Source organism: Bombus vancouverensis, chromosome 3 (genome assembly GCF_051014615.1).
Source record: "Bombus vancouverensis nearcticus chromosome 3, iyBomVanc1_principal, whole genome shotgun sequence".
Taxonomy (NCBI): Eukaryota; Metazoa; Arthropoda; class Insecta; order Hymenoptera; family Apidae; genus Bombus; species Bombus vancouverensis.
Genome location: NC_134913.1, coordinates 6,461,277 through 6,473,664, shown reverse-complemented (window position 1 = coordinate 6,473,664; position 12,388 = coordinate 6,461,277). Strand labels below are relative to the sequence as shown.

Genomic DNA, 12,388 nt, shown 5'->3' with positions numbered 1-12,388 from the left:
ATCGAATCAATTATCGAGCTCAATTTGTACGCCTTCCAGACAAGTCTTTGATTAAACCGTCTCTGCGACTTTTTAAACATTCACCTTGTTGAAACGATGCCTTATATTACGTTACAGAATGAAGCGCGTGTAATTGCAGCTATATACATACGTATATATTTTGATCGCTCCGCAGATAAAAACTTTAGCGAAAATTGTTTCAGATAAATATCATACATGGTTCGAGGAAAGCCATACAGATACTATTTAATATTTTTAATCACCTGCCAAAATTTCGAAATTTCTACGTCGCTTTCGATCTTTTAAATAGATAGACACTATATTTTTTTTTATAACAAAAGTTATGAACAATCTTGGAATAAATCCGGCCATCTGTATTAAAATGGTTATTAAAGGATTTTTAAGGAAGGTGAAAATCGTTTATGAAAATTGTAATTGTCGAGTAACACAAAATAAATCGTTTGCAAAATCGCAAAATGATCTTAGGAATCAAGCAACAATGACATTTCACGCGAAATAATTTCCTAACATAAATATATTTTTCATATATGATAATAAACTTTTTCGAATATTGTAGTATAGATTTTTAATAATATTAATATTGTATAACTTCAATTCTTCGACACCGAGCAGAAGAGGAATACGATTTAATAAATATATATCCTAACTACTCTTGTTTAATTGAGAAACTGAATGTCTTCTTTTCAACTTTTGTATTTTACAGATTTGTAATATCGGATAATTTTCATTTGAATAAAACGAATAAAACGAAAACAAGACGATATTTTGATTATTTGGAGCATCGTATGTAGAACGACAGGAAACTTTTCTGTAGTGAAATGGTCACATTTTAATCGAAGTGCCGATTATCCATTCTCTGTTGTTCGTCTCGACATTTCTGTCCTCATAATCATGTTCGTATCGCTGTCGAGCCCCTGTGACACTTATTTCATTAGCTCCAAATAGAATTACACAAGTTACAGTCAGTGCAAGTCAACCGCAGTGTTGTGTGAGTGGTTTTAAGTGATTCCGAGTAGGACGATTCAATTGCCGGCTTGAACGAATTCCAAGTAAGGAGGAAGCAGATCCGTCGAACTATGAACATGATATACACTACTTGCTTAAATACGACTTATAAAAGTATGTTTCGTACTCCCATTATGTATTGTTTTACTCCTTTTTGTTTTTGAAATCGTCAAAAGCTATCAATACGAAATTATATACATATTTTCTACATATATGTGAAATGACAATTACCGAAAATGTACAATAGACATATCACTTTTATCGAAATGTCTTGTCATTTTTCTCTCTGTCATTTATAAGAATTTGCTTTGTAAATATACATTTTTTAAATAGCTTATAAAATAAAATATTATATTTGTAATACGCCCCTTTTGAAATCACTGAACATTTCTTTTATGTATTTTTCACTACAAATAATAATATTGATATTTAAGGTAATAGTACCATGTGCATCATTCGGCGAATAATGTTTCTTAAAGATTCTTTATTTTATCAAATTTTGCTTATATGTGTGTACCGTTATTTTTTCTTTTGTCACAAAAAAAGTTTTAACATACGTACGCCAGTCATTTTATCCATTGTATAAAACCATTAATATAAAAAGCTATATTTTCAATAGGATCAAACATATCTACACAATTTTTTAACATTTAAATAATCTTTTATTTCGTCCTTTATGATATATAAATCATGATAATATATAGATGACTTTGATTTTATAAAATCTTACTTAATTGCTTCCCAATTCCTCTCCCAGTTGCAGCAATCGTTTAAACTCAAGATACGATATTGAAAAACAACCGCATTTAAAGAGGAAATTATTAGATAACCTGTTAACGAACAAATTATTAATTTTCAATACTCCTGAATATTATTTATGCGAAAAATGAACATTCCAAGGTAACAGTTCAATATCGATTGCTTAGGATATCTGCAGATATTTTGCCCTATAGGAAATACGTGTAAAAGGCGTCGCTGAAAGCGATAATTATGTACAACATACTTCGCCCAGCATAATTATATGTATTACACTTTTCTGATCGAGATAGGTATTCAATTTTGTTTCTTTAAATTAGCGTATCTAAATATTGAAAATGGAAACGGTGTAGACAGATTCGATTAAAATTCAGAACGAAACGGCTTACATTTAAATACTCGTTTTTTGGTATCGTTCGTTTTTTATTTGCAGAAGCATAAAATCTTAGGTTTTACGATTGTGTTTCTTAATGTAATGATTCATTCGGTGTTATATCAGATAAAATCTGTCGTTAAAATTTATAATGCTATTAACGCAGAAATTCTCGATGAAGATTATTATTCGACTCAAAATACCTCGTAACTCTTCGTTATCGACGGCACGGGTTAATTATATGTATCTGTAGGAATTACAGGATCGTGATGTTCGATCTCTGAACGCCAATTTGAAAATGTATCGATGTTGGCATTTTGTTAACAATCCTACTTTTTGCATTTTCCTAGAGCCGATTAACATAATCGATGATAACGAAATAAACCGAATTTCTAGGCCTTAATGACGTAATTCATGATTCATTTGTGGTTGTCAGCAAGTTGTTACGTTGTCGGGTAACCGGCATATTCCGAAATCGAATAAATTAGCAGTTACACACTGCGTGGTATTTTATATCGTTGGCGAAGTATCGCCGTGTAAAGGGAAAAAAGTGGTTCTTTATAATCGCCTGAAATGGACGTTCATTTGAAATTCAACGGGTGGATCCTCGCGAGGCATCGTTGTTTGCGTGTCCGTGTACCGTAGTGAGAGAAAGTCGGTGAATTACTGCCATAATTCACGGAGAATAATGAGGGCTTAATTAGCCACGTGATGTAATGCATACGCGGTAGGAACGAAACGGAACGAAACGGAACGAAACGAAAGGAAAGACACATCGTGCTGTGCGCCGCTCGTAAACCAGCAATTCTTACGATTAATGCGGACATTGTATCTGTGTTGTATCTGGCACACTATGTTTATGAAGTGATTAGCCAGTAGGAACGGAGAAGTACCTATTAAAGTTTAAAATTAACGAGCACACTTTACGGATCTTCAACAGCTTGCAACTATAATTTTCCGTTTTTCCTTTATGTGATTTCAACGAAGATTTACACCGTACGTGTTCGGTATTGTAACGTCCATCTAGCAAATAATTTAATACTTCGCCATTTTATCATGTAAGCATCGGGCAACCGTTCCATTCCTCCAATGATGTTAACTATATAAATGTGTACTAAAAAAAATTTCTTTGATAAAACTTGTATCGTTTGTTATTCGTGTTTCTTTCGAAGCTTCAAGTAAATGGAATCTAAACGAAAACTACGCAAGTGCCGTTGGTAGTGAAAGAGATGCCGTCTGCTTGAGAATGGTTGGAACGATGTACGGAAAGTTGCAAGAAGTATAAGAATCTACGTAGGATGTATTGCGAGCTGGCGATCGGCACAGCGCAGCGGAGGTAGACGGGGAGTCACGCGAGACCGGATAAAATACGTGACCAGCTGCAGCGTGGCGTGGCTCGCGACGACAAGCCGAGGCTAACCATAAAAATAATAGGGTTTCCAGCGAAATAAATTGAGTTATTAACGTGACAGTATCACAATAAATTATGATGAAACGGTTCTAGGGGCAAAAAGGACCGGTCAGATGGCGGTTGGCGAAAGGTCGGACAGGGCTAACAGCGGTTGATTGCCGGTCGCTCGTTTGTCTCCATGTAGCTTGACAGGAACTATCCTGTCTGGAGTAACGTCAACTGAGCCTGCTAGCCAGACCAACGTGATTCGTTCTGTTGCGCTTTGCTTTGCTCTGCCCTGTTCTGCCCTGTACTGCCCTGTTCTATTCCACTCGGCTCTACATTGTTCTGCATCATCCTGCGTCGCCTGTGGAAACTGACCGGTGAAGAGACCCGAATACGAGCGTTATTCGATGCTACTGTAATTATCTCTGTCCATAGATTGAAACAAATGGCACGCGGCACGAGACTCATTTGTACGGCGACGCTCGTGACGTGGTGCGGCGATGCGGTGCAGCCCAACCCGCGCCACGACCATGATTAACGCAACTCGCGCGTCTTTCTGCTCGTGCTGCTTTGGCTTTGCGCTACGGCACGAAACAAACTGACAGAGGGAACTTTGCGCTTCGTCTCTTCTCACGCCTTACCCTCATTCTGACGTCACACAGCTCAGGTTCTATCATTTCCCTCTTTCTTCTTACTATTGCCATTAACCATACTTTCAGCACGTTAATATCATGCTTTATCAGTCTGATGTTAACTACGTTATTTCGTTATTCAAAGAACGTAAAATAGGGACTATGGCGATTTACTGATCAAGAGAATGATTTATCGGCAATTTCGTACAATACACGCAGATATTGATCGTAATACCGTGCAACGTTTTAAACGTGACGATATTAATTATGATCAACCACGATCGTACTTGATAGGGTTGGACGCCTAGGCTTTTGTATTTTTAGGACAATTGTAGAATACGAAGGAATTGGAGAAAAGTTTGTAGCTAACTTTATTTGTTATACACTACATAATTTTACGTTACATGACTCTGCGATTAAGATAATATAAACAATAGTTACTCGTAACATCTGTGTAGTTGCCTAAGAAGAATTATGCAGTTCATTATAGTAATATTCCCATAATCTCACCTTGTAACAAATTGCACTTTGCGATTAAAATATTAGAGATTAAAATTAATCTGTAAATGGTGAGCTTCTGGGAGAATGAAAAAAAAAGATTACGAGTTTTTGATAAGTATACTATATACGCGTAATAACATCTTTTGACATTATTATACATATGTGGATATGTATGTATTATACCACAAGATATTGTTTAAGAAAGATAGTTGTGTATTTTACATTGCATTGTCGTTATGAAAATAGCGTTAACGAGGAAGAATAATTTTGTTATTCTGATTATTCATTTTTAACAAATTAAAAAAGTTAATTAGTTCGCATCGTTAAGATCGCATGTATCCTGTATTTAATACGTATAACAATAATAAAGACTACCAATAAAATTATAAAACTCCTAAAATCATTTGCGATTACCAGTCAATTAATGGAAGTGTAAAACTATTTGTAGAAAATAAAAATTTTTTGTACATACATATAATTCTTATTACATGCATCAGTTTCCTCTATGCTTTTATTATTTATTGCCTTTCAGTACGCAGAGATTATTATATCCGTAACAGTTTAATTACTTTTGTGTAGTGGATATCTATTTTAGAGTTTATATTTTATATAAGATCGGTAGTTTTCTCTTTACTTTCTCTTCATTAATTTCTCTAATTTATGCCGATTTATGCCTTTTAATTAAAACTAAACAAATATATTTTATGGCAAAAGAAATTTTAACGATCCTTTCTCATATTGTTAATTTGAAATTACATATAACAATACATACTTTTTAAATTATGATTACAGAAATTTGTTTTACACTAATTTTTACAAATTACCGTTAACTAATTTATTGTAATCCATTTTTATTATATTAGTTATATTTTGATGTTTTCAATCGATTAAATGTTTATAACCATAAAAGTGGTATTATTGTATAATATTAACAAACAGGTTATAAGAGATAAAATAAGTGGCTATATTATATTTATGGCCAATAAAATCATTCAGTCGTTTCTTTATTCAACTCTTTTATTACCTAAAATCGAAATGGTTTTGCAGAAATTATTATCGATGCTAAAATTAGTATAACATCATTAATGCAATTTCGTTTCGCTTGGCTTTATTTTGGCAAAGATTTTTGCTATCCGATATTCTACAAAAAAGGTCCAATCACATACACCGTAGTAATTTCTTTTCAGTTGTTGTGTTTTAATAATGTTATCTTGAAAAAACGCGTGTTCGATTGAAAGAATTTTACCGTGCTTGAACATCGTATTACTTTACTGTTTATGAATAACGAACGATCAATAACTTGATAAAACACTGATACTCGTATGAAGAGAGAAAGTATGAAAACGGACATGTGTACGTATTTTCACACATACCGAGAACCTTCACTTATACATTCGTATCTTAAAATTAATCTTGCTTAAATCATACTACAACGAAATTTCGGGATGTCGCACCTGTTGCACAAGCAATTTTCCTCTAATGAGAATAGACTACGTGATTATGATTCTCAAGTATTTCCGATATTCGTACTTTCGTGCAATACGCTTTAATATACACTACTTCCATGAAATTTTATTCAGCGTATCTGTTTATTATATATACAAGTCTATTATAACGAACTATTATAACAAGTGAAATGGAAAAGTAGCGAGCACTTTCTGAAGTAGAATATTTATAGTCCAATAATTCACATGAAAATCTAGCTAATATAAAAAGATCAAGTTGCATCGAGTCTCGAATGGATTTCACTTGGAAATTAATTATATTGTTTACAAGCGGCAGTTGCTACGAGAAAAAGTAGGATACAAAAGCGCGAGAAATTCATTAACGTTACAGTTACAAAGAAATTCCAGAGGAATCAGAATGAATGACTGTTATAAACTTTCAATGAAATTGGGGGCGAATGGTTCGGCGATGTCTTCTTGTAAGTTAAAGTGTCCCCCTCCTCGGTCGGAACACCTATGGTCTGGTCGAGCCATTAATTACCTTTATTGAGCTTCTGTGCCGGTCTCGGTCGTACTTGTCGATCGGCCCTATCACTGCCAATCAATCTCGAACGCAACAGCGGTGGGGCTTCGTCAAACGTCCCGACGAAATCAGCCAATCTACTGCGGGACAATGGGCCAGCATGATTCGATCGTGTCTCGCCGGCTTTGCATCAACTGGCCGTCCCCTCTCTTTTTTGCCTCAACATCTATACATACTCTGTTCCAAGAACGCTTTCTCGATTCTTTCTTCGTCTTTTTGCCGCGGCCAAAGACGGTGAACATTAGCTGTTACGGTTGTCCGCAAGATTCGAGCATTAAATGAAAATGATCGTGTGCACGTCGTTTCAGATAGGGTAGGATATACGATGAATAGTAGATTCATTTCGCTTTGTGGGATACGCTTTCACGAAATAACGTGTTTTGGGTGATATACTTTCATATAAATGCGTTGTATTTTCCTTCGCAACACGTACATATCTATTATACGAATTCTTTGTACGATAAATCGGTTATATACGAAAGTATGATAGTTTGCGTAATTCGAATCAAGATTTTTTCTTAATATTGCACATAAGATTTAGTTTATGTACAGAAATTTTGAAAGCAAGTGGAGTATGTATTAAAATATCATACGTTTTAAGTAAAAAGGTTAACAAATCAGCGATTGATCGTATTGTAATAAATGTTCCTGTAAAAAAATATTTTAAGTAAACAGGTAATGTAACAAAAATTCAATTATAGATACGTGGAAACGTGCAGTTCGTATTCGAATCTGTACGATGATTGATTCTAAAATGACTGACGCTTACACAATATCGGCCGTCTATTTGAACGCTAAACTGGCAGACACGTATCAGTTAAGTAATTGCTATTACATTATTTAGTGAGATTTCATTAATAGAGGTTCAAGTGAGCTACTAGAGAGATACGATGGGACGTTAATTTCATTGGTGAATTTAGTTCACTTCGTAACAATTGCCATCGACACCGATAATCCAATGAATCGAGGTCTACTTACTTCGTTTAAACATCAAATTTTACTAATTTTAAAAGTATAGAGCGAACAAGACATTATGTTTGCTTTCTTATTTGTAAGAATATCAATAAAAATTTCGGAGTTATTCGATTCCTTTGCTCCAGCCTTCAGCAAGCATATAAAATAATCCTTTGAAATGCGTTGGTAGTATCTTTCATCTTACTTCATCTTTCCTAGAATATACTTATTACTTATTTTAATATTTCGTTTATTATTGCGATATTAGATCGATCTTATGACTATACCGTTCCAGTATTTATCCGAAAACTGAAACACTCGATGTTCATTTTATAATTATCCGAAGTACTTTTCCGTTAAACGCTCTTATTAGTTTTATTATGGAAAACAAATTCATAATGTCGGCAAGATACGGAAGATTTTCTTAATTACTTTGTTATGTGTTCGGAGATAAAAAAGTTTTTGCGATCAAGATTGTCAGTGGTAAATTGAATAATTGTCAAAGTAATTGGTGACTCGAAGGAGAAAGATCTATTTTTACTTATTACTTCCTGACAGCCCCAACGATGTGGGTATGTGACATCTGAATAGCTGGCGTCACGTTTTCAATTTTCTACTCACCGGTTCGGCAAGCTGTCCTTACTCGTTAAGTGTACTGACAGCATCACTGGAGCGTTCCCCTTAGATAAATTAAAATATCGATCGGGACACGCCAATTATAAGTTTGACGTTGTACTAATATCAGCCACGTCACCGTTCCCGCGCACACACTTGTACAATATCCTAGTAAACGTTGTAATAAATAATTTATGTAAATTGTAAAAAAAATATGTTTAGCTCCTCTTTCGAAACTTTAACATTTATTCCATTTAATTGTCTTTTTTCCTAGGAAAATAAATTGTTTAGTCCGTCGAAATAATAGTTGCTTTATTTAAATTTAAGAAGAGATAAAATAAAATTAATACACAGCTACCATAATAGAAAAGCTTGGGTTTTGGTCAGAATTTAATCGGCGAACATAAACGTATAACAGGATATTTATAAAAATTGTATACATAAGACGTAAACTTTTCAACTATGATAGCACCTGCGTACATGTATGTATGTTAAAAAGTTATGATATATTCAGAAACGTTGCGTTTATAACGCATATACAACGAAGAACCCTCGATTATATACACAGTATGAAAATTAAAGTATATAATCCATCTTCCTTGTCTTCGGTTAAGTCTGCTCGAAAAGCAGTTCCTACGACAGCTTGAAATTTTGACGCTCGTCGCATCGCATTATCCCATGAGTCGGCGAATGAACACGGCCACTGACGTATAATATGTGGGCCGAAAAAAACCAGTGACTCGTTGATACCTTGGTTGAAGCAGCTCCAGGAAATCGATATCGACAAGTTGAATCATTGCTTCTGCGGTCTCGCGGTAAGCAGTTAAAGTGGTTTTCGGCAGTTCGTTGTACCTTTCCGCCGTTGGCGAGAGGTTAATGGACTATGTATCGGTCGCGGTACGTCAATATCACGCATCTGCAAATTATTTTTCCGGTCATTTATTTATACATTTTGATATATGTATAAATTTCGGTTGATTTTTTTATGGTTGAGCCACGGAAAAATTTTAACGCATGGACAACAATATCGAGAGGTGTACTTTTCGAGCGATGGCAGCAGCAGTAGCGGCGGCGGTGGTGGTGGAGGCGGAGGCGGAGGCGGTGACGGTAGAAGCAGAGGCAGGTAGATGGTATGCAGACGTTGACTAGAGTCAGCCGGGGTGGTTGTGCATTTAGCAAGCTGTCGCCCCCAACCAGTCCGCCGTGTCAGGCCACTGACAGTTTTCATTCCGCGCATACTTGACGTGCAACCGGCTCCTCTTCGCTCGCTTCGTTTCTACTAGAACCGCCAACACCATGCCGATCGCTGCGATTAATTATTTTGTCGATCCACTACCTTTTCTTTTCTTCGTCTAACGATGCCAGTCATAGCTCGTTTAATCTCGATAATCTACGTCCTATAGTCGTTTGCGTGGATCCGTAATAAGTTGCGCGCATCATAGGTAATAGTCGTGTAGCATTGTTGTCGCGAACGTGGAAATGAAATTCCTGAATTGGAAAAAATCATATTTTAATACCTTTCGATTTGTCTAAAATGCGATATGACGTGAAATTTTGTTTAATTTAGAAAGAACTATAAACTCGTCTATTTCGGGATTGAACATTTACAATCTATCAAGAAGCTATTAACTTCGCCAGCAAACGTAAATAAAAGTAATTGGTTTACGAAACATTTTATGCTTGAATGGTGAAATTGGTGATTAAAATTCTTGAAGAAATCGCCGAAAAACGTAATTAGAGTCCGAAAATATTTGAATAATATTATCCAAATATTACCTCACTATAACATACGAGAAATATTCAGAATTTAGTGATGGCAGGAAGAACATGGTGATAATTAATTGTAGAAATTGGTGTCATTTTTCCAAAAGAATAAAGGCTATAATATGTCAAGGATCAAATGTATCGTTCATAAGCGTTTTATATTTAAACGAAATAAGCGAGTTGTTTGTTTCAAGATAGATTTCAAGCATTTCGAATTTTGGACAACATCAATTCATATTTACAGAAGGGGCAACAAGAAACGACATACGACATGACGCGACGTGACGCGATGCGAAGAGTCGAAACGAGACGTGAAAGACGTGACGAGAGGAGAGGAGAGGAGAGAAGAGGAGAAGAGAAGAGAGGAGAAGAGAAGAGAAGAGAAGAGAAGAGAAGCGAAGAGAAGAGAAGAGAGGCGGAAAGAAGCGAAGAGAAGAGAAGAGAAGAGAAGAGAAGGGAGGAGAAGAGGAGGAGACTATAGGATAGGTGGAAGTTCGATTCAGGGCGAAAGGGAAGGATTAATGGCGCAGGCGGGACACACCGCGGCCATAAATCGCCGCACGGCCAGGAATTACCGGCTCGCAACTTGCGAAATATGACGGTCTCATAAATCCGAGTCCACTAGCCCGCGCGCCTCCATCGACTACGTCGACTAGTCCCGCTTCCAGTCTCGCGTCGGTATATTGCGATCTCGCTTCTACTTCTAACTCGCGGCCTAACGTCATCTTCGTCCTCTCGTGCTCGCGGGAGAATACACCGTGCACCCTGTGTATACGTTTCAGCTCGGCGTGCAACGGCCATTTATAACTTGCGCGCCTGGAAAAGCGAGGTCCATAACCTAATACGTTCGTTCCGCTCGCCGAGGGGAGGCGAGAAAGGAGTTAAACAAAGAACGGGGCACGCCGATTTAAAGGACGGGGATAGATGGATGGAGACACCGGTGTGTCGTAACGATGTGCCGCCTCGAACGATCAATTCACTTACCGCTTACCGTGCTTAGATTCATGTGCCTTGCCGCGATTTTCCATTCGTCCTCCACTATTTCACTCTTCTTGCGCCTCCTCGGAAGTTCGATCGTACCAACTGTCTTACCTTCTCGTAATTGTTCCTAAAATCCACCGATCCAACTTATCCTCGGAAACTTCGTATTATCGTAAACTTTTTAATGTTTAATGAAGTAACAACACTCTCTAACTCTCTATTCTGAGAACTCTGCAAATTATAATTAGCTTTTTGCCATTTTTAGTTTAATAATTTCGTAAATACATCGTTAATCAGAGATGTACTTATAAGAATGAATCGGAATTTTAATATTTTTACGATTTGATACGAGATTATATTTTACTTGAACGAGAATTTCGTTGAAAGTATCCTGCAATCGAATCAATTGAATTTTCAAATGGGGCTCGTCAGCCCTAAAGTTTGACTTTATGTTCTTATCTCATTTTTCTATATTTAAGTAAACTTATTTCAAAAATAATATTTGTTTGTAAAATAAATGCTAGAACTTGTGAAATGCAATTTTTCTATTTACTTTATTACTTTATTATGTATTCTATGATACATGCATTTACGCTCTCTTAATTAGCGCTCTTAATTAGCTGTCAAAAATGCCTAAAAATCTATCACTAGTTTGAATAATTCTGTTTAGTACAAATAATAATTATAAGTATAATAGCAAATAAAATACTTGCAAACAAAGATGAGCAGGAAGGACATCCTAGCAATGTTTAAATTAATTTCTTGATTACGCGACATACATACATCTAAATACATACATGAAACATGCTATGCATATGAAAGAGCAGCTTAAACGGCGTACAATAGTCGAGGCACTTTCCGACCACGATAATGCTTTAGCTTGAATTATTCTGTAATTTTCACGAAATTGTCTCTGAATATGATTTGTAGAGTTATTAAGATTTACAGAGATTAGAAGAGTACCCATACTAAACATAGATACGGTTATTACAAAGCTACGGCTAAAATGCTATTACATATGTATATATCTAAGTATTATGAGTAACCTTAAAGTGCTGATGATATTATTTGACTTGCATCAAATATATTGTCATCTATTAAACGTGTGATCGTTCAAGTAATAAAAATCAAACCAAGAAACACTAAACTATTGTAAATTCATAACGTAATCACTTTTTATTGATATTTTTATATCCTGAAACCTAATACACAAATATCATATCCAACTTACGCGTTTCACACGCGTAAAGAATCAATTTTCAATTTTTTTTATTATAGAAAAGCGTGAACACATTTGGTTTATATTCGACGATTTTTTCCAAGCGAAATGAACAAATACTGTAAAACGCAGTTTATTGCTCC

General features: G+C 35.7%; 1 long non-coding RNA gene across 1 annotated transcript; it reads right to left on the bottom strand.

The window, feature by feature from the left end:
• Nucleotides 1–8,755: 8,755 nt before the first annotated feature.
• On the bottom strand, nt 8,756–11,093 carry LOC117165853 (uncharacterized). The gene is made up of 3 exons (XR_004466109.2): nt 11,030–11,093; nt 9,322–9,769; nt 8,756–9,197 (listed from the first exon to the last, which is right to left on the bottom strand). It is a non-coding gene; the product is annotated as an uncharacterized LOC117165853 (long non-coding RNA).
• Between the last annotated feature and the right edge of the window lie 1,295 nt (nt 11,094–12,388).